Source organism: Pelodiscus sinensis, chromosome 15 (genome assembly GCF_052426305.1).
Source record: "Pelodiscus sinensis isolate ZL-2025 chromosome 15, ASM5242630v1, whole genome shotgun sequence".
Taxonomy (NCBI): Eukaryota; Metazoa; Chordata; order Testudines; family Trionychidae; genus Pelodiscus; species Pelodiscus sinensis.
In genome coordinates this window covers 17655572-17676054 of record NC_143066.1, presented here as the reverse complement: position 1 = coordinate 17676054, position 20483 = coordinate 17655572, and the positions used below count along the sequence as shown (strand labels likewise).

Genomic DNA, 20483 nt, shown 5'->3' with positions numbered 1-20483 from the left:
CCTCCCCTTAGTAAGAGGTGGTAGCAGTCGCTGGGCGACGTGCCCTGCCCATAGGTTAGGGGAAGGCAGCGTGTCTGGCATTGGCACTGAGGGCTGTGAGTGGCAGCAAGGGAGCTTGCCTGGCTCTTGCTGAAGCTGCTGCATCTCCCGCCAGAGGTGGCTGCTTTCTACCGGGAGGCCATGTACAAAGGCCTGTGGAGGTGGGGGGCAGCAAACCTGCCACCCCGGCCATGGACAAGTGCCAGGATGCAGTGCCCAAAAGAGCCTGTTTCCCGTGTCAAAGCAGCAGCCCCCCTGAAAATGGAGCCCGTTTCACTGGGTTCTGGGTTGGGGGCAATGGGCCTTTGGGAATCTGACTAGCACCAGCTGAGATGGTGCACTATTTCTGTCAGATAAACAGGGCTTGTCTATAAAGGGAAACTGAGTAGCATAATTATAGAGATATTGCTATAGTAATATAGGTGCACAAATATAGCCCCTTCTTCCCTTTGTCTGGAATAAGAGTGGGGTTTTTTCTGCTTTCATTTATGCATTTTTCAGATGTGGCACTTAAAACTTTGCCAGTAAATTTCCTCATGTAGAAAAGCCCTTTATGCTCTAATTTGACCATAGATTGCTGGACTAGATTCAGAAATCATTGGGTGAAAAATATGACCTTGGATATACAAGTTTGACCAGGTGATCATATTAACACTGATTAGCCTTGAAATCCATGAATGGAAGAGAGATGTTTGGCTTGTTTAAGGTAATCTGACCCTGATTTCCAAGTCACATTTTCAAATTCCTTAATTACTCATGAAAGGGTTAATAATAACTACCTTTTCACTGGGTTTTCTGAAAGACTTAATTATTTCTGATATGATTTGAGATCCTTGGACTTTTTTGCAATTGGGGATTTGATTAATCAGCATTGTATGTGAAATAGATAATGTATTTGCAGCACATTTGCATGTAGGTGTAAAGCAGCTTAAAATTTGTGAAAGATTTTAGGATTCTTGGCATAGAAGAAAGAATATAAATAATTGTTACAAAAGATTCCCACACATACATTTGTTAAACCAATTTGCCTTACCCATGCTTGTATTACTTTTGTTTATTTTTAATAAATTTACCTTTTATTAAAAAAAAAAACTGTACAAATTACAGTCATCCAAAAATTGAAGGTAAACAATATTATGTGATTTTTTTGGTGAGTATTTGCAACTAGCAGTTCAGCTTAAATAGCAAGTTATACTGTATACAAACTCCAAAGAATAATGTATTGAATAATGAAATAAATTTGAGAAACTATCCATTCTTGGATTTTTCATAAACAGTAAAAACACTTCAAAATTATCACACATGATTTGCTCAGCTCTCATTAATATATGTAAAATATTTAGAAATGACAATGTTTGATTACTCGATACTGTGTGTACAATATGTATTTTCATTTATTTGATATGTATGGGGAGCTGTGGCTCTGCCTTAATGTTATATAAGTTTCCCCTTCAGATGGAAAAATGCCCAACTTTTGAATTAATAAAACTGTTATTTTGGCAGCCTCTGCAGTAGCTACATTTGGCACTCAGTGAAGTTCTGTTTTAATGTTTGGTGTTCAGTCTAATTTTTTTTTGAAGTTTCCTGATCCCAAATACTTGGCTACTACTAAATAACATGTTTTTGTGTGGCATAATTTATATTCAGAAATTGAGACAGTCAATGCAGGTTTTTTTACACCAATTTACAAAACAATATATGGGAATTGAGGATGCCCAATACCTTGCAGGAGGTGCTCTATCTTTCAAAATTGGGCTATGTCTGAGGAAGGGTAAATAAATTAGCTATTTAAAATTAGGCTGACTAGAACACTAGAAAATAAGCTTACTCCTTCAAGTTTATGGTGGCTGCGAAATTATAAGTCTTTTCCATCTCTAATTGGTAAAATGCTATTAAATTAATCAATGCAGGTAGAAAAGGAAAGTATGTTTATTTTGAAAATTGTAGTTTAGGTTATCTAAATATTTGGGGACAAAAGGGAGAAAATAGTACTCTAGAGATTCTCATCCCCCTTCCCCAACTCCTTTTGCTAACCATTGAAGCCCACGTGCTACTATCTTCATTACCCTTTTCTTAGCCTTGTACCTTTAGACATCTATCTCTTCTTTCACTTGTAGGGACAATAATAATAATTTAAAAACTTTAACTTTCACAAACATTTTAAAAAAATGTACATAACTGTCAAGACTCATGAATCACTAACCAAAGCAAATTCATGCTCTTATTAGTACCCTACCAAATCCATGGTCTGTTATTTCATGATCATTTAATATATTTACATCTGAAATTTTATGGTGTTATAACCTCAAAAACGGTTGACGGTGCGATGTTGCAAGTTATTGTAGGGAGAGAGGTACTATTGCTATCCTTCTGTGCTGCTGCTGACAGAGATGCTGCCTCTAGAGTTAGGTAGCCAGAGAGCAGTGAACAGCACAGATGTGAGGATTGGAAGTATGGGAGGATGTCATCACTTTTTTGGGTTCCTGTGGACATGGGTGTCTGTGGTCCCTGCCCCTTGAGCCAACATGAGGCCCCTTTAGCCCCTTAGTGGTGTGCCTGGAAGGGCAAGGCTGGGAGCAAGGGACCCAGAATCTTGTAGAAGGTCTGCAGTTGATGACTGTACAGTGACCCTTCTTCCCCTCTTCCCCACCACACCTGAGTCCAAGGAGCAATGGGGCAGGAAGTGGGGTGTGATTGCAGAGCTTGTTGCAGCTGGGGGAGGTTTTAAGGGCTGGTCTGACCTGGTTCCTGGAGCAGCCTTTGCAGGAAAAGAGGAAATCCTGTCCCTCTCCAGTCCTGCCAGGACTAGCAGCTGTAGCCTGGGTACATGGGAAGAAACCTGGCTGGGGCACCTGTAGTTCTGCCCCTCCCTGGCAAATTTCACAAGGGAAACATATTTTCATGGGCCATAACACATTTTTCATGGCTGTGAATTTGGTAAGCCGCTACTTATAAATTTACATCTGGGACCTTTTGCACAGATCTGATTACAGGGTAAAAGTCAAAGTTGTTAAATATGAGTAATTAGCAAGATCTTCATATAGTTGCATTAATGTTAAATGTAATACCCATATTCCTAAAAATGATTGAGATTTTTTTCAGTGTTAAAGGGATTTACATATGCAATTCCTATTAGTTTGTGCATATGTATTATATTTTGTCACACATTCCACCTGTAGTCATAGCAAAAGTGCCAGAGTGTAAGCATCAACATCTTTCCTTTTAAATTCCAGCTTCTGAGAGATTTTAAGGTGAGAATTCTGTTGTTCCTACTAGACTGAACAGATTCCATAAGTCTCCCAAATCTAGGCAACTAGGTAGGGGTAGATACCTAAAAAGGAAATATTTAATACCAAGTTCCCAAATCTGTCCCTCCCTAAAGCAGTGTCTCAGAATCAACCCAACTGTCAGTTATAGCAAAAGTTCTATACAACTACTTCCCCTCTTCCCCACTTTCGCTATACATTTCTTCATGCAAGGTATGCATGACAGGCAGAACTACTTTTGAACCGGGAGGGAGGGGGGAAGCTTTGATAGAGTATAAGGTACAGGATGAAAAAGTGGAATGAGCATGGACATAAACCAGCTTGGCAAGAGAAAAAGAAGATTTTTATGTGGAATGTTAAAGTGTATCGTGTTAGACCTTATTATAGTATTATGTTCTGTATTCATGCAAAGTTATGTGGCATGCATACAAACCAAGATTGTACTTAATCACTGAAACTGTGTGTGTAGATGACATTTACCAGCTGAAGAAACTTCAGGAAAGTTCAAGTTCTAGATCAGTGTTTCCCAAATGGTGTTCTGCGGAACCCTAGGGTTCTGTGAAGTGAAAATAAGCATTCAGTGAGAAAATTCCATTACAATAACATTTTATGATTTTTAAAAAAAATAATATTCTGTGATTTGTGTTTTGAAATATGTGCAGTAAAACTAAATGTTGATCTTATGACCTTGTTTAGCATTTGTTTGTTATCCTTATTTATTTGTAGTCTACTTTTTCAGATCCATATATTAGACTGTTATTAGGGGTTCCGCAAAATTCTTTTGAGTTTAAAAGGGTTCCGTGGCCAAACAAAATTGGAAAACACTGTTCTAGATTAAAAGTGTATGTTTTGAATGTTTTTTTGCCAAATATCCTTATGTTTGTTTTAACCCTGCTGCCTATTAATTTCATTGGTTGCCTTCTGATTCTTGCGTTGTGAAAAGGTAAATAACACTTCCTTATTCATTTCTTTGTACCATGCATGAATCCATAGACTCTTATATCCCCCTTTCATCATCTCTTCTCTAAGCTGAAATATGTGCCGTCTTAATTTCTTCTCATAGGGAAGCTGTTCTGTACCTTTTTCAATTTTAATACCTTGCTTTTGAAAGTAAGCAACCAGAAGTGTGCAGTGTTCAACATGTGGATGTACCATGGATTTATGTAGTGGCATTATGATATTTTTCTGTCTTATCAATTGTTTTATTAATGGTTCCTAACATTGTTAGCTTTTTTGACTACCACTCGACATTGAGCAGATAATTCTCTGAGAAATAGCCATACATCAATATCGAATGTCATCTGCCATTTTGTTACCCATCCCATCCAGTTTTGTGAGAGCCTTGTAACTTTCCAGTCAGCTTTGAGCTTAAGTATCTTGAGCAATTTAGTATCCACTGTTAATATTGTCCCCTCACATTTCACCCCTTTTTAGTAGTTTTGTTACTTTATGTTTGAGAGCTGGGAGAGGGGAAGGAAGCTGTTTGGAGTGACTCATGAGGGGACTTGGGCAGAAAGTGGCAGGTCCCAGCACATGGACGGGTGGGGGCGGGGTGCGGTTGCACAGAGATTAACGGCTTGGCATTTTCCCAACTGTGGCCCCTGGTAGTGGCACTTTGTGGGAGAATCGCACCACCAGACTCCAGGTCCATGTTGGACCTGGCAGCTCCCGAGCCTCTCCTGCTGGCCAGGACAGGGCGTGGGTGGGAGCTGCACTCACCCCTTCACAGTGCAGCCTGGCAGAGCTGGGGTCCGTATTGAGTTCATGAGGGGCCAGCCTCCTCCTCAGCTCTGGAGACTTGCCCTGCAGCAACTCTCCTTGCACATGGACCTCAGGCTGCCTGCACGTCGTGCCCTGCCCCACCTGCCCACGTAATCCCATCACCTTGCTTCCTTGATGCCTTGGCTCTGGTTATGTGGCCCGCTGCTCCAGCTCTGGCCCTGGCCGGGACCACCAGAGCAGCTGCCACCTGACACGTGGCCCTGGACCCAGGTGGGGCTGCCGGAGCAGCCGCTGGCCCCCAACATGTGGCCTGCAGCTCCAGCCCTGAGGAAGGGCTGAAACTAGGGTGGTTGCCCTGCTGCTCCTGGGGCGGGGCAGCTGCCGGCCATGTGGCCTGCCCCAGAACAGCTAAGCAGTCGGGTGGGCCTCAAATTCTTGGGGTGCACCCGCAGCGCACATCTTACAAGGATCACTGCTGTATTCCCTGGTAGAGCCTAGCTGTGGGTGTGACCTGGCAGTATAGCACGGTTTGGCATGCAGGGCTTTGCGACTCAGTGCTGGTCTGCCGCCCAACTCTTGGGAACCACTGCTTTAAAGCCAGTGAGTACATAATACACAGTCAGGGTATGTCTACACTACTACCCTAGTTCGAACTAGGGTGGTAATGTAGTTAACCGGAGTTGCAAATGAAGCCCGGGATTTGAATTTCCCGGGCTTCATTTGCATGTTGCCGGGCACCGCCATTTTTAAATGTCCGCTAGTTCGGACTCCGTGCCCCGCAGCTACACGCGGCACGAACTAGTTAGTTCAGACTAGGCTTCCTATTCCTCGTTCCTAGTTCGTGATCTGGTGCTTGATCTGGACATAACACAGGGACAGATTTTAAATGGCAGCTGCAATATTATTAAATGTAACACAGAGAAGGGCACTGCTTGCCCTGCCACTCATAATCTCACAGGCCAGCCGTTTGAAGTGGCTAGAGGGAGAAGGTTACAGAGCTGCCACCATGTACCCCATAATATGGAGCAGACTTTCTTAGTCTGTTGCTAGAATTCAGCTTGCTTTTCTGAATGTTGCTGCTGCTGACCATGAACAGAATAGCATATACTAAAGAGATGAGGACCTCTGCCTATCCCACATAGCCACAAGACCCATCAAAATACCTGGTCTTTTTATTTCTAGAAGCCATTTCATTTAGCCTTTTAAACAATCTGGAAACTGGCCCCAAGTTACAACAAACTAATGCCCCTACCAAGTACAACCATGAACTACTAAATACCATTACTAGTTAACCTAAGTGTGCCGCCAGGATGCTGTGAGGAGAGTTTAAAAAAACCGCCAACACTATGCCTATGGCAGTTTGGCCCCAAAAGGAATACAGTTTTTTTTCCTGCCCCTAAAACAGGTTGATTGTTTGTGTCCACTGTATCTGCAAGACACAGCTCCGACTCTACAGTTACGGAGTGTGGGGGAGGGCTGCTGAAATAGAACAAAACAAGGCTCCATGTGTCCATAGCTGGGGTTAACATTTACAAAAGGGATGAGCAAGTGACTAGTCACCTCCCTTCTTTCTCAGCAGGCCAATGAGTCGATAAAGTGTCTGAAGAAGAGGGATTGTTTCTGTGTCCCCCAGTGAGTACTCTTCCCCTTTTTACTCTGACTGTCCAACCATTGCCTATTCCATGAAGTTTTCCATATCCTACCCTCATTGCTTCCATCTCTTCCTGAGGCTGCAACATTAGGCAAAAGCAAAGCAACTGTGAACACCCTGAGGGTGAAGGTTAGATAAGAGGACTGCAATTATCCTGTACTAAGAAGTCTGACTGCCTTCCAGCTGTTTAGAGAACAGCTGGTTTGATTATAATTGGCAAAACCAAGAAGAATATCTGTCCTTTGATCTTTATTTCTCTGAAATAAGTGTGTCTGCTGCTTCATTAGCTGTGTGCCAGGCAGCAACCAGTATCATGCCTAGGAAAGAATTAACAATCTAAATTAAGCCTATTTGTATTTGCAGTTGGCAACCATGGGTCATCTTTCATCTCTGTGTCTCTAAATAAAATAGTTACATGCTCTATTGAATGCAATGAATTAGACATTCTAGCACTGGTTCTGAAGCTGTTCTTCATCAGATGAAGTTCAAGATAGCTTTCAGTAACCCAGGGAATAAATGAAAACAGTATGGTGTTCATTAAGTCGTACAAACTTGACCACTTCTTTCTGTGATGAAGATTCGGACAACTGTAACCTCTTTCTGTGGGCTTGTGAAGGCTCTGTTTTAAACCACCACCATAAAGCTCTTTAATATCCTTAAGCTCCAAAGCAAATAGTTTCAGATATCCTAGTTAAATCCAGATGTTAATATTATCAGTTGTGCACTAAAATGAATATGTGTAATGATTGCACTCAGTGCATAGAATTTTAACATACGTAATATTTGGGCAGTTGGCTACGTATTAATGACTAAAGCCATTAACTGAACATTGTTTTGAAAGCTGGAATAAATCTGGGCATGGTGCCAAAAGCAGCACAATAGACGATAAATCTAGTTATGCTCCCTCTAAGGCTTCACACTGAATTGTGAAACACAAACAAAACAAAAACTACATTTGTTGTATTTTTATCTTGTGTTAACGTATGAAATCATAGACAACAAAAGTTATTAGTATCCTCAGGATAGTATAGTTAGGGATGTAAAATCCAATTTAATTGGTTAACTGGTTAAACATTATGGGTGAGCTGGAACAGCTCCCCTGTCTGCCATGGCCAGGCTGGAGCAAGCACCCTCCTCCCCGCCCCCATATCTGAGGCAGGGGCTGCTCTGGCTTTCTGGAGCAGCCCCTGTCTGCGATGTGCCCGGGCTCACTGCAGACAGGGCTGCTCTAGATGGCTGAAGCAGCCCCTGTCTGCAGCAGGCCCTGTGGGCCTTGAGCAGCCCCCTGCCTCTGGCAGGCGGGGAGCTGCTCCAACCCCCTCCAGTTAACTGCAACCGGTAATCATCACCCCATTAGCTTTTCATATCCTAATTCTAAGTATCAAGGCTTGTTATATGCTTCACAAGTAGCTTGAGATGCATTCTAATTTGCATCTTAATCCATTACCTGTTACAAAAATAAAAATAAAATTGATTAATACAAGAGTGCTGGAGCTGGGAAGCTGACCATTTTAGGCAGCAGCATACTTAAACTCTAAAATATATAGTAGATAAAAGACTTATCTGTTCAAGAAATCCTTCTAAATGGTAAGAGCTAGAACCACCAAATTTGGTATACAATTTCCTCTTATAAGTTAAAGTGACGTAAGAGTATCGTTGTGCCAGGAAAATGCGATGTGCCTGGAATGGGATTGCCTCTCATAAAACCAAACAGAAAAGAGACAGTCACCAGGCAGGTGAAAGCGGCTGGCAGTGGGTTTGCTCCACTGCCCCAGCCTCCCACTCCTCAGGCGCTCGTTAGGAAGGGTGCAGGGGAGGAGTGAAGCTCTATCCTCTGGCTATTCCCATTCATCACTGTCAAGGAGAGAGGGGAAAATGCACAGTTTGCTGCATTCCTTACTCTGAGTGATGCAGGGGGCAGACAAGCTGTACACTTTGCTCTTGCTCCATGACAGCGACAGGAAGGGGAAGAACAAGCACATATCTGGGGGGTTGGGGCTTTGGTGTACACACACACACACACACACACACCCCTACCTCTGCCATGAACCTCTCCTTACCCCCAACCCTGACTCCTGCATCCCCACACCTTCCCCCTGTCCTCATCCCCCACATTCCCAAGACACTGCCCTGAGCTCCTCACACCCTGACACCTCCCAACCTCCTGTCCTGAGGGGACCCCTGGGGGGATTATGATAGAACAGTATTTGTAAGAAATTAGTTTCAGCTCTGGACTGAACCAAGATGAGCCAGAAAAATGGGATGAACATGCAGTAAGATTGCTTATCAATAAAACTTACAGAAAAGAGAGAAAACCAAGAAATCTGGAATAGTGCTCTGTTTTGTAACCGCTAAATCAATGCTTAAGGTTTGAAAACTAGAAGAAAATGTTATTGCAAATCACATTGATTATACCTTTTTTTTTAAAACATAGCAACTCATAAGAGTTTATAGGGATGAATTAAAAAACAAATGATGGAATTCTCATTTAAAGAATCCTTTTTTAAAAATAAATCCAAATAAAAATTAATTTAATCAAAATAACACTGCGTTGAAAAAATCATTTAAATAAAGCATGTACATTTTCCTTTTATTTTCAAACAAAATTTTTGGTGCTTGTGTTCCACCCTCCCTAAGTTTCCCTGCCTTGGCATGCCCCAGGGGAGCTGGGACCCCCTGCAAACAGGAGCTGCTGCCACCCTGCCCCTGCTGCCTTTGTATGAGAGTTAGTGCAGGGTGGTAGGCTGCCAGTTTGTGAGGAGAATGAGTTTTTTAATTGGCTCCCGTTGGTGATTGGCTCCCGCCTGTCACCCCCTGCTGCTACCTCTGATACAGAGGAAGCAGCATAGAGTGGCAGGGGACTCCCCAGGAGTAGGGCCGGATTGCACTGGCTGTCAGCCTCAACTCCGGGAACTATAGAATAGTCGAATAACTGCAAAGATTTCATGCAGTTACTCGACTATTACATTAATCGATAGGTAATATACCTACTATTAATGCAGAGATGCAGTGGTGGTTGATGTCGGGAACCAGCATGAGCCAGCCTCCCTGCACACCGGCTCCCTAGTCTCTCAGTAATGCAGAGTCTCACCGGGGGTTTAAAAAAAGAGAGAGCCTGGTGCCTGAACCAAAGTAACCAAGAGTTCTGTAATGAGTAACAGACAGGCCTTGTCAAAAGCAAATGTTTGCCTGCAAGTCAGTGTCTCTCAGCACTAGAACTGCTAGCACTGCTAAAAGCACATGAAATGTGTCAATACGTTCCACCAGGAAAGTACAAGGATGCCCCAACTTAATACATAACAAAATAGTTTAAAACAACAGGAGTGAAAACATAACAATGGGTGGTGAATAGGAATGCTTTGGAGGAAAGTACAAGGGGAGATACCAAATGTGTCGCTAATGTACAAGATGATACATAAGGTGTGTATCATACATTTTCTTCATCTATAAATGTTGGGGTGCCTCAGCTTAACTCTTTGTCCGGTGTAGGGAGGAAATAGTCAATCCATACTATTGACTGAGCTTTTTCCATTGTCACGGGTACAAATGCATAGGGGCTCAGAGGCTGTCTGGCTACCAACGACTATTATTACCAACAATGTATTTCATTCAACAATTAACCTGAGTTGGGTGCCTTCAAATCATATTTGAGTCTGTGGTCTTTGGGGGCTCTCTTTAAGTCTGTTATGCTAGCTGTGTGCACAGAGCTGTCATGATATACTGAGGGAGCATACAAAAACGCACACAGCTGAACGTTTATCATCACTGATGGAGCAAGAGACCAGTCAGGACACCAAACCAGTGAATCCTGAATGTACTACATTGTTATCCTGAACTACTACAGGAGGTGGATGCTTGGACCTGGCGGGATCTGGGACTACACACCGGTTCCCCAGCTCCTTAATAAAGCAGAGTTATAGCGGGAGTTGATACCAGGACTGAGCCAGCCTACTAAAAAATTTACTTGCAGAGCTATGGTGTATGTTTGTATGTCCCCTCAGGGGACAGACCACTGAGATTTGTTGCTTTTTTATTTTGTTTCTTGGGGGCCAGGCCTGTAAGATATATTTTGTTTGTTAATCAGAGGTCAGGCCAGTCAGGTTTGTGATTTTTTGTGTTTGGGTTTTTTGTTGGTTGTTTGTTTGTTTTTGTCAGGCCACAGAATGATTTTTGGGGGGAGGGCACGGGGGTCAGTGAACACCAGTTTAAAAAAAAGTTCCCTACCTACAGCATCAAACATTTTATAAGTCTGAGGTTTCAAACCACTGTTCATAAAATAGAAGGTTCTATTATTTAAACATTTATTAAAGTTGAGCTTTTCTTAGGATTATCCACAAAACCTCATATCCTGGAGGAGCATATAGCGAAGGTTATTAATGTGATGCCTTAAACACGAGAAAATCAGCAATGCATGCTCCAGAGCAACAAACCCATATACATATATTTATGTGACTCTTTTCCTTAAGAACATTAAAATGGCCATACTGGGTCAGACCAAAGGTCCATTGAGCCCAGTATCCTGTCTTCCTTAAGTAGCCAGTTCCAGGTGCCCAAGTGGAAAAGAACAGAACAGGTAACTATCAAGTAATCCATTCCCTGTCACTCATTTTTAGTTTCTGACAAACACAGGCTAGGGACAGCATCCATTATACTTTTACAGTCCATAGTGGTAAAAAAAAAAAAAAATCTTTGCAGTAAGGGCCAAAATGAGAAACAGATGTTGAAGACTTAGTTTAATCTAATAAAGCATTACATTAAGTTTTGTCCAATTTTCTAATCAAACCTTATAAAAATTCATAAACAGAAAACTATTTAAAAAAAGTGAAGGTTGTCTGTGTTCCAAAAGAGTTCAGTGAACACTTAAAAAAAAGTTGACTTCCTTTACAAAAACATATCCTTCTTGAAACCTCCAGTCCCTTAACATGGGTGATATAGGTTCTAGCCAGTTCTCTATCATCTAATCCAGGGGTCGGCAACCTTTCTGAAGTGGTGTGCCAAGATTTTACTCTTCGTCCATGGACTGTGCCACTCTCCTTGGAGGGGAGGAGAGGCGCTCTACACCACTCGCCCCATGGACCACCTGGGTCAATATAAACCTTTCTGTGGACCACCAGTTTCTAATGGAAACTCATTGTTAATTACATAATTATACCTGAGCCATTTTGCTAGTGCTACAGCTAGAAAGAATGGTTTCATTTAAATTATTAAACAGATTAAGCATTTTAAGTTTCTCATGTTAATTTATCAAACTTAATTTTAAATAAAGTAAAATATTAATTTATGTCCAACACAAAAGGTTTCAATGTTTTCTTTATTCATGGCCAGGGTGGGGAACCTTTTTTGGGTCAGGGGCCACTGACCCACACAAAAATCTGTTGAGGACCACAAAATTGAGAAGCAAAAAAACTCCTTCAAAAACCCCAAATGCTCACTGATGTGGCCTCTAACTGAGACACCTCACTCTTTTTGCATTCCACCACACAAGTGAGGGGAAGGGACAGGGAAGACTGAGGTTCAGGGTTTCCTATGGGCCAGATTTACTTTTATGGGGTTCCAGAGTTTGTGGATTTTGTGGACCCCCTTAGGCTCTGGAGTGGGAACAAAAATGAGGGGTTCAATTTGTGAGACAGGGCTGCCATCAAGTGGGATATAGGGATGCAGGTGGGGTGCAGGACAGGGTGAGGAGGGCAGGGTCTGGAAGGGAGTACAGTGACAGGAGAAGATGAGGTGTGTAGGGTTTCATGAAAGAGTTTGGGGGCGGGAGGGGATTGCATAAGTAACGCAGAAAAGGTGGGAGGGTGAGAATGCAGCCAAATAGCTAATTAGGGAGGGAGGCAAAGAAGTGGGGAGTAAAGGAAAGTGCAGCTTCTGCAAAGTAAAATTGTATCCCCTCTTACATCTTCCCTCTGCCCCATGAGATCCTCTCCCCACCAACCTGTTCCCCTGCATCGCCCCAGGCCCCTCAGTGCAATCCCTGTCCCCTCCCATCATGCCCCAGAATCCTGCTTCACCCCTTTCCTTTTCCCACATCCTTGTGCTCCCAGCGCACTCATTGGCAGGGCAGCAACACTGGGTGTGGAGGGGCCAGGGAGGCAGAGTCACTTATCCGCCTGGCCCAACCCTTTGCCAGGATTTGACCCTCACCTGCAGGCTGCGGCTCTGGGGTTGAGGTGGGCAGAGTCCGGGGCTGCTCGGGGCTGGTTCCAGCCCGGCTAGGTACAGTGGGGGCCTGAGGAAGGGGCTCCCAACTCCTGCACACAGCCTGTGGTGAGCAGCGCAGCCCAGGCCCCACCACCCTAGGGAGCTGGCTGCAGCTTGTGACCTGTAGCACGGAGCCTGTAGTGTGGGTGGGAGCTGCATGGCCAGGCAGGGACACGGGTGATTAACCCCATAGCTCCTGGGAGCTGCATGGCCAGGCAGGAACAGTCACAGGGACACGGAGTAGCCACAGCCCTGTGCCATGCCGCTCATGTCCCCCTCCCACCAGGAAGCCAGAGCTGGTACTCCAGCCTGCAGCTACACAGCAATCCTGAGGCTCACGAGGCTGAGCTCCTGCCCCATATGCCACAGAAAATTTGCTTGTGTGCCACATATAGCATGTGTGCCATAGGTTGCTGACCCCTGATCTAATCCTTTGTTCGGTGGCACTCTGCATCACCCACACAGTTACTTAGTACACTTATTTTGTAAAGAAAATATTCTGTTGTATGTATACTGTTAACTTTGAGTTGTATATTGAAGCCCGAATCCTGCAAAGACTTGAGTACAGGTTTAATTTTATTCACTCTGAGCAATCCATCTGATTTCTGACACTGCTTACAGTGTATAAGTTAAATATATGCTTATACCTGTGTAGGTTTGGAATCTAAATATGTAGTAAAGTTTTAGAAAGTAATGGTGTCCCAAATTAGATTAAGTAACAGAATTTTGAGCGTAAATTCTTAGTGTATGTTTGCACGTTCCTGTCTGAAAATATAATAGATTCATTTATAGATGGTGTGTGTGTGTGTGTGTGTAGTTTGTTTGTTTTCCCTGCAAGTGGAACATTTTATATAATTTAATTATTTATATAATAATTTTGTTCTACAAGGAGGACATTCCTAATTGCTCATATACTGTCTTACTATATTTTATCTGATTTCTCATAGCCAACTATTTTCAGTAGTTAAAAGTGAACTATAAAATGCTTGCTTTAATATTAAGTATTTTTATGTTCCTCAATCATGAATTGATTTCTAGTGTAGACCTAAATATTGCTAATAAAAATACATTGCTAGCTTTTCAATTTTATTTGTTATACATGCCTTTTTATTTGTTTGATTGTTCATATAGGTTACCTTTTGATATTTTACATCCTTTTCAAGTAATGTAGCTTCAGTTGGGCAAAATCCACAAAATCCACTCAACCGTTACCAAAGCAGTACAGGCAGTCCCCGGGTTACGTACAAGATGGGGACTGTAGGTTTGTTCTTAAGTTGAATTTGTATGTAAGTCGGAACTGGCGTCCAGATTCAGCCACTGTTGAAACTGACCAGCGGCTGACTACAGGAAGCCCGAGGCAGAGCTGCTCTGCCCCGGGCTTCCTGTAATCAGCCGCTGATCAGTTTCAACAGCGACTGAATCTGGATGCCTGGGACAGAGCAGCTGGGGCGCTGCCCGGTAGGTCCCTGCAGCGCTGCACCTTGGTGCTGCGGGGACCAACCCGGCAGCACCCCAGCTGCTCTACCCCAGGCGTCCCCAAGTCAGCCCTGCTGAAACTGACCAGCGGCTGACTTCAGGAAGCCTGAGACAGACCAGCTCTGCCTCGGGCTTCCTGTAGTCAGCCGCTGGTCAGTTTCAGCAGCGGCTGACTTGGGGACGCCTGGGGCAGAGCAGCTGGGGTGCTGCCGGGTTGGTCCAGTAGCGCCCAGGAACGGCGTTGCAGGACCAACCCGGCAGCACCCCAGCTGCTCTACCCCAGGCGTCCGCGAGAAAAGCCTGGTCTGCTGCGGAGGTGGGAGGAGGGGGTGCACTAGCTAGCTAGTGCGCCCCCCCCTCAGCAGACCAGGCTTTTCTCGCCGTGAAGGACACGGGCGGTCCAGCCGCCCGTGTCCTCCGCGGCGAGAAAAGCTGCTCCGCGTCTCCGTGGTCTGCTGAGGGGGCCACCCCAGCAGACCAGGGAGACACGGAGCAAAGCCGCGGAGGATGCGGGCGGCGGGACCGGCGCGTCTCGGCAGTCCCGCCGCCCGCGTCTCCCTGGTCTGCTGCGGGGGGGGGGGGGGGGCGCAGCTAGTGCACACCCCGCCCCCCCCCAGCAGACCAGACTTTTCTCGCCGCGAAGGACACAGGCGGTCCAGCCGCCCGCGTCCTCCGCGGTGAGAAAAGCCGCTCTGCGTCTCTCTGGTCTGCTGAGGTGGCCACCCCAGCAGATCAGGGAGACACGGAGCAAAACCGTGGAGGACGCGAGTGGCAGGACCGCCGAGACGCCCCGTGGTCCCGCCGCCCGGGTCCTCCACGGCTTTGCTCTGCATCTCTCTGGTCTGCTGGGGTGGCCCCCCCAGCAGACCAGGGAGACGCGGAGCGGCTTTTCTCGCCGCGGAGGACGCGGTCGGCTGGACCGCCCGTGTCTCTCACGGTGAGAAAAGTCTGGTATGCTGGGGGGGGGGGCGCACTAGCTGCGCCCCTCTCCCCCCCGAAGACCAGGGAGACACGGAGCAGCATTTCTCACTGCGGAGTACGCAGGCGGCGGGAGCGCAGCGCGTCTGGGCAGTCCTGCTGCCCCCTTCCTCCGGGGCGAGAAAAGCCCGTTCGTATGTAGGGATCCGACGTAAGTCGGGGACTGCCTGTATTGCCATCTCTGGGATAGTTTTCTCCATGGGAGGATAATACATTCTATAGTTAGTGCACTTTTAAAGCGCCTTATGTGCACATTAAGCGTATTTTCAAATTGATTTATTTAATATTTTAGGACATAGTAAGAAATTATCCTTAGAAGAGAAGTAACTTCACAATGAGTTTGTCTAATATTTACATGGATCAGTTCCTAACTACTGTGTTGATGGCAGTCCATTAAATAGTATCACACACTGTACCACTTCACAGCAGGATTAAACTGTCTTGATTCCTGTCTGTCCTCTACTTCTCTGATTCACCTGCACTGGATATAGCCTCTGTGTTTAAATGTTGGCAAGCAGCCAGGAGTTCCCCTTTCCAATAATTCAATACTACTGCTGAGTAGATTTTCATCTTTGAATACATGCAGGCAGTCCTGTCTAGATAAGAATTATCAGAGTGAAGACATCTAGAGGGCACTACCAGAAACAGTAAAAGTGAGTAGGTACTCCTGGAGCAGGTCCCATGCCAACTGAAAGCAAAAGAGTTCTGACAGAGATACATGAAAACAATGGACCGTAACAGGACCTCCAGTAATGCTCCCCACTACCTGCCCATAATATGAGGCGCTACATCATATTTTTGATCACTGATTCCAAAGCTGATGTGGTGGATAGTGCCACAGGGAAAATGGAAAGCACTTAAACTGTTCCCTTGATCCCACGTATGCGATGGAGACTGACCAGAAGAAGAATTATCAAGGTAGCTAAGATCTGTAAAACTGAGCAGATAAAGACATTATACAAGAAGCCCATGTGGGCAGCCATATTGAAATTGCCTTGGATAGTTGCTAGAGAGGGGAGCAGAACTATTCATCATCCAGGAATTCTCCCTTGGTCTCACAGATGTTGTACAAAATACAACAGCCACTATTCATACAAGGTACATAATAATGAGAAACATCTAACTTTTTCCCATTTAGACTTCTAAAAGTACATTCCACCGACTCTCTACAAGTTATCAAGGTAAAGTTAATCTGCTTTTCTCTCTTTCCCAAGCATCCTGTGTAGAGTTGAGTACACTGGAGAAGTAGAGGATAAGCTGTGCCTCCCAAAATGAAGTGGTATTATCATCGTGTTAATGTTTGCAATGTTGTTGTAAGGAGCAAATGTTCCCTTGCTCATTCCAGAAGACAGTCTTGTGTTTCTAAGTATCCTCACATCATGGATCTTTGCAGGCTGTCCCACTTTAATATTGCTGAACCATAGATTTAAAGACTTCAAGGACAAAAGGGACCATCATTGTACTCTAGTTTGACCTCCTGCAAGTTTGCATGCCACAGAACTTCATCCACTCACTCCTGTAATGGACACACAATCTCTTGTTGAATTCCTTAAATCTTCAAATCAAGATTTAAAGTCTTCAAGTTACAGAGAATCCACAGTTTACTGTAGAATATACCTGCAAAAATCCCTAGAATCTCTGCCAATCTGATGCCACCAAAAAATTCTTTCCCAACCTCAAATTTTGGCAAGACCCAGCATTCAGACACTCGAGGAAGAATTCTCTGTAATAACTCAGAGCCCTCTCCATTTGTGTCCTATCACTGGCCATTGGAGATATTTGCTACTAGCAGTTGCAGATTAGCTATTTGCCATTGTACATAGTCTCACAATTGATAGTTTCATCATATCATCATTCCATAAGCTTATCAAATTTACTCTTGAAGCCAGTGTTTTTGTCCCCACTGCTCCCCTTGGAAAGCACTTCCTGATTTTTACTCCTCGGATGGTTTGAAACCTTTGTCTAATTTTAAGCCTAAATTTGTTGATGCCCAGTTTATATCCATTTGTTCTTGTCAGCATTGGTGCTCATCTTAAATAATTCCTCTCCCTCCCTGTATTTATAGAGAGCAATCATATCTCCCCATAGCCTTTTTTTTGTTAGATGAAACAAGCTAAGCTCTTTGAATCCCCTCTCTTAAGGTGGGTTTTTCGTTCCTGTGATCATTTGAGTAGCATTTCTCCACACCTGTTGCAATTTAAATTCATTTTTTTTAAATATGGGAGACCAGAATTGCACATTGTTCTAGATGAAGTCTCATCAGTGCCTTGTATAATGGTACTAATATTTCCCTGGTTTTACTGGAAATACCTTGCTGGGTGCATCCTAAGAATACATTAACTCTTTTTTCACAATTGTATCACATTGGTGGCATCTTTTTCCTCCTTTGTAGCTACCAACCTATAAATCCCCAGTTTATAGCAAAAATTCATATTAGTTCCTGTGCATTATTTTGCACTATTAAATTTCACCTGCTGTGATCAGCCAGGCTTTGCAGCGCCATGAAGAAATAATTCTTTCTGTTGATAAAATCTTTGTTGGAAAATAATAATAATAATAATAATAATATAATAAAAAGTCTTTATTTGGAAAAAATAGGCACATGTGCAGTTAAATAGCACTGTACCTAAACTAAACTATGGGGACTTAAACTATGATAGGTCATCAATAACATCTTATGCATTGGATCCTCTTCTTCACAGACCTCCATGGTAAAAGGCACTGCATTTGATCTGCCAACATCAAACCAGGTAGCTACTGACAAGTAGTAGAGAGCTTTCAGAAAATGATAGCAACACACTTCTCCTCACCAAAAGCAAAATGAGAAACAAAAATGATTAAACGTCTAGAGAGCACCATTTCTGCGGGGGGGGGGGGGCGGAGGAGGGAGAGGGGAGAAGAAGGTAGAGGCACAGTGGAAACAGAGCAAGCAGGGACTGAAGCAGTCTCCGCTTGCGCCACTTCTGCTACGATTCTGCTTTTTAAATGTACAAGAGCCACAGTGGGAGTCCTCCATTGGTTCCACGTTCCCTGCGGGGCTTCTGCTTTTGAATGTACAAGAGCCCCACTGGGGCACCAAAGGGAGTGTGGGACCAGCGGGGAGTCCGGTACTTTCTGCGGGGCTTCCTTTTGAAATGTACGTTTCAAAGGCTGAGGCACTGCTGGGAGCGTGGGACCAAAGGGAGACTTCCCGGCCAGCCCTGTGCCTCCCTGCTGTGCCTGAGCCTTTGAAATGTAGAAAAGCCCAGGCACTCTTCTACGTTTCAAAAGCAGAAGCCTCACAAGGAACACAGGACTCCCCCACTGGCCCAGTGCTCTCTACAGTGCCTGAGCTTTTGCAATGTACAAGGGTCCCTGGGCTCTTCTACATTTCAAAGGCTCAGGCACTGTAGAGAGCACTGGGCCAGCGGGGGAGTCCCCTGCTAGTCTTACGCTCCCTGCAGGGCTTCTGTTTTTGAACAGTAGCCCAACAGGACTGTTGCTACAGTTCAAAGGCAGAGGCTCCCTTAATCAAACAGTTGATGGAAATGCCATCAACTATTTGATTGGTTAAGTAATCTAAATTTAACATCCCTATTGTGAATTTGGTTAGGGCCCTAGTCATGATCCCATTACTTTAGGACTAATCCAGCCCACTGACATCAATAGGAATTTTCCTGAAGGTTTTAATAAGAAGAGGATTGTTATTGAAATTATGGCAATAATTGGGAAAAATTGAATCAAGTATTTGTTTACTCTGCTGCTGTATTGATAGCTACATGAATATTTTTAATGTTTTATTGAATAGTGTACCAGGGCAGACGGGCACTCCACACATTTTGTTTTAGCTGTCCTTGTAATATGACAAAAGAAAATGTTTGCTTAACCTCTTTTTTTCTTATTTTTTGGTGAAAAGTTTATTTTGGCAAGCCATTTTTCATGTATTATTTTATAGCTGTTGATCCAAAGATCAGAAGTTATCAGTTTATATAAGAACGGCTATACTGGTCAGACCAAAGGTCCATCTAGCCCAGTATCCTGTCTCCTGACAGTGGCCAATACCAGATGCCCCAGAGGGAGGGATCACAACAGGTAATCCTCACATGATCCCTCCCGTCACCCACCTCCAGAGAAACAGATGCTACGGATACCATTTCTACCTATCCTGGCTAATAGCCATTGATGGACCTAGCCTCCATGACTCTATCTAGCTCTTTTTTGAACCCTGTTAAAGTTCTGTCCTTCACCTCATCCTCTGGCAAGGAGTTTCACAGGTTGACTGTGCGCTGAGTGAAGAACAACTTCCGCTTGTTTATTTTAAACTTGCTGCCTATTAATTTCATTTGGCGACCCCTAGTTCTTTTATTGTGGGAACAAGTAAATAACTTTTCCTTATTCACTTAGTCTCCTCTTTTCTAAGCTGAAAACTCCAAGTTTTTAAATCTCTCTTCATATGGGACCTGTTCCAAACCCCTCCTAATTTTTGTTGCCCTTTTCTAAACCTTTTCCAATGCCAGTATATCTTTTTTGAGATGAGGCGACCACATCTGTACACAGTATTCAAGATATGGGCGTACCATGGTTTTATATAGAGGCAATAAGATGTTTTCTGTCTTATTCTCTATCCCTTTTTAATGATTCCTAACATTCTATTTGCTTTTTTGACTGCTGCTGCACATTGAACGGATGTTTTCAGAGAACTATCCACAATGACTCCAAAATCTTTCTCTTGAGTAGTTGTAGCCCCTTCACTCACCACAGAGTCAGGGAAGTGGAGCAGCGCAGCAGCCTCTGCTCTGCTCCACCATCTCCAGGCCAGTCTGGTCATGAGTGCCTCAGCCCCACTGTGGGCTGGCTTGAGAGATGGAGGCAAAGTAGAGCAGGCTGTTGCATAGCTCTGCTTCCCCACAGCTTGCACCACCACTGTCAATGGGAGGACAGAACCAATCTCACCACTAATTTTTTCCATGTGTGGGATATATTTTGTTCTGTGCACTGAGGCATGTGCAGATGTACACTACCACTAGAAACACATGGTGGCAGCTGTGGGCGCTGTGCTAATCAGCTGGGCGGCACCTGAATCTCTCCTGGGTCGCTGCCGAAGTGCACAGCTTACAATGGGCTTGAACCCTTTTGCTGTACCCAATGCGCCCAGGGCCCCGTGGGCTAAC

At 44.2% G+C, this 20483-nt stretch overlaps 1 protein-coding gene across 12 annotated transcripts in view; it reads left to right on the top strand.

Moving 5' to 3' along the window:
* MRTFB (myocardin related transcription factor B) overlaps positions 1 to 20483 on the top strand; it is a 271179-nt gene that overhangs the window by 48041 nt on the left and 202655 nt on the right. For 2 of the 12 annotated variants that reach the window (XM_075899336.2, XM_075899332.2), the window contains exon 2: positions 6604 to 6659. The exons of 8 other annotated variants lie outside the window; for them this stretch is intronic. The gene's annotated coding sequence lies outside the window, so the exon portion shown is untranslated. Of the gene's footprint in view, positions 1 to 5766; positions 6660 to 20483 lie in introns of those variants that run through there. 2 more of the 12 variants (XM_075899335.2, XM_089782294.1) reach the window with 1 other exon arrangement.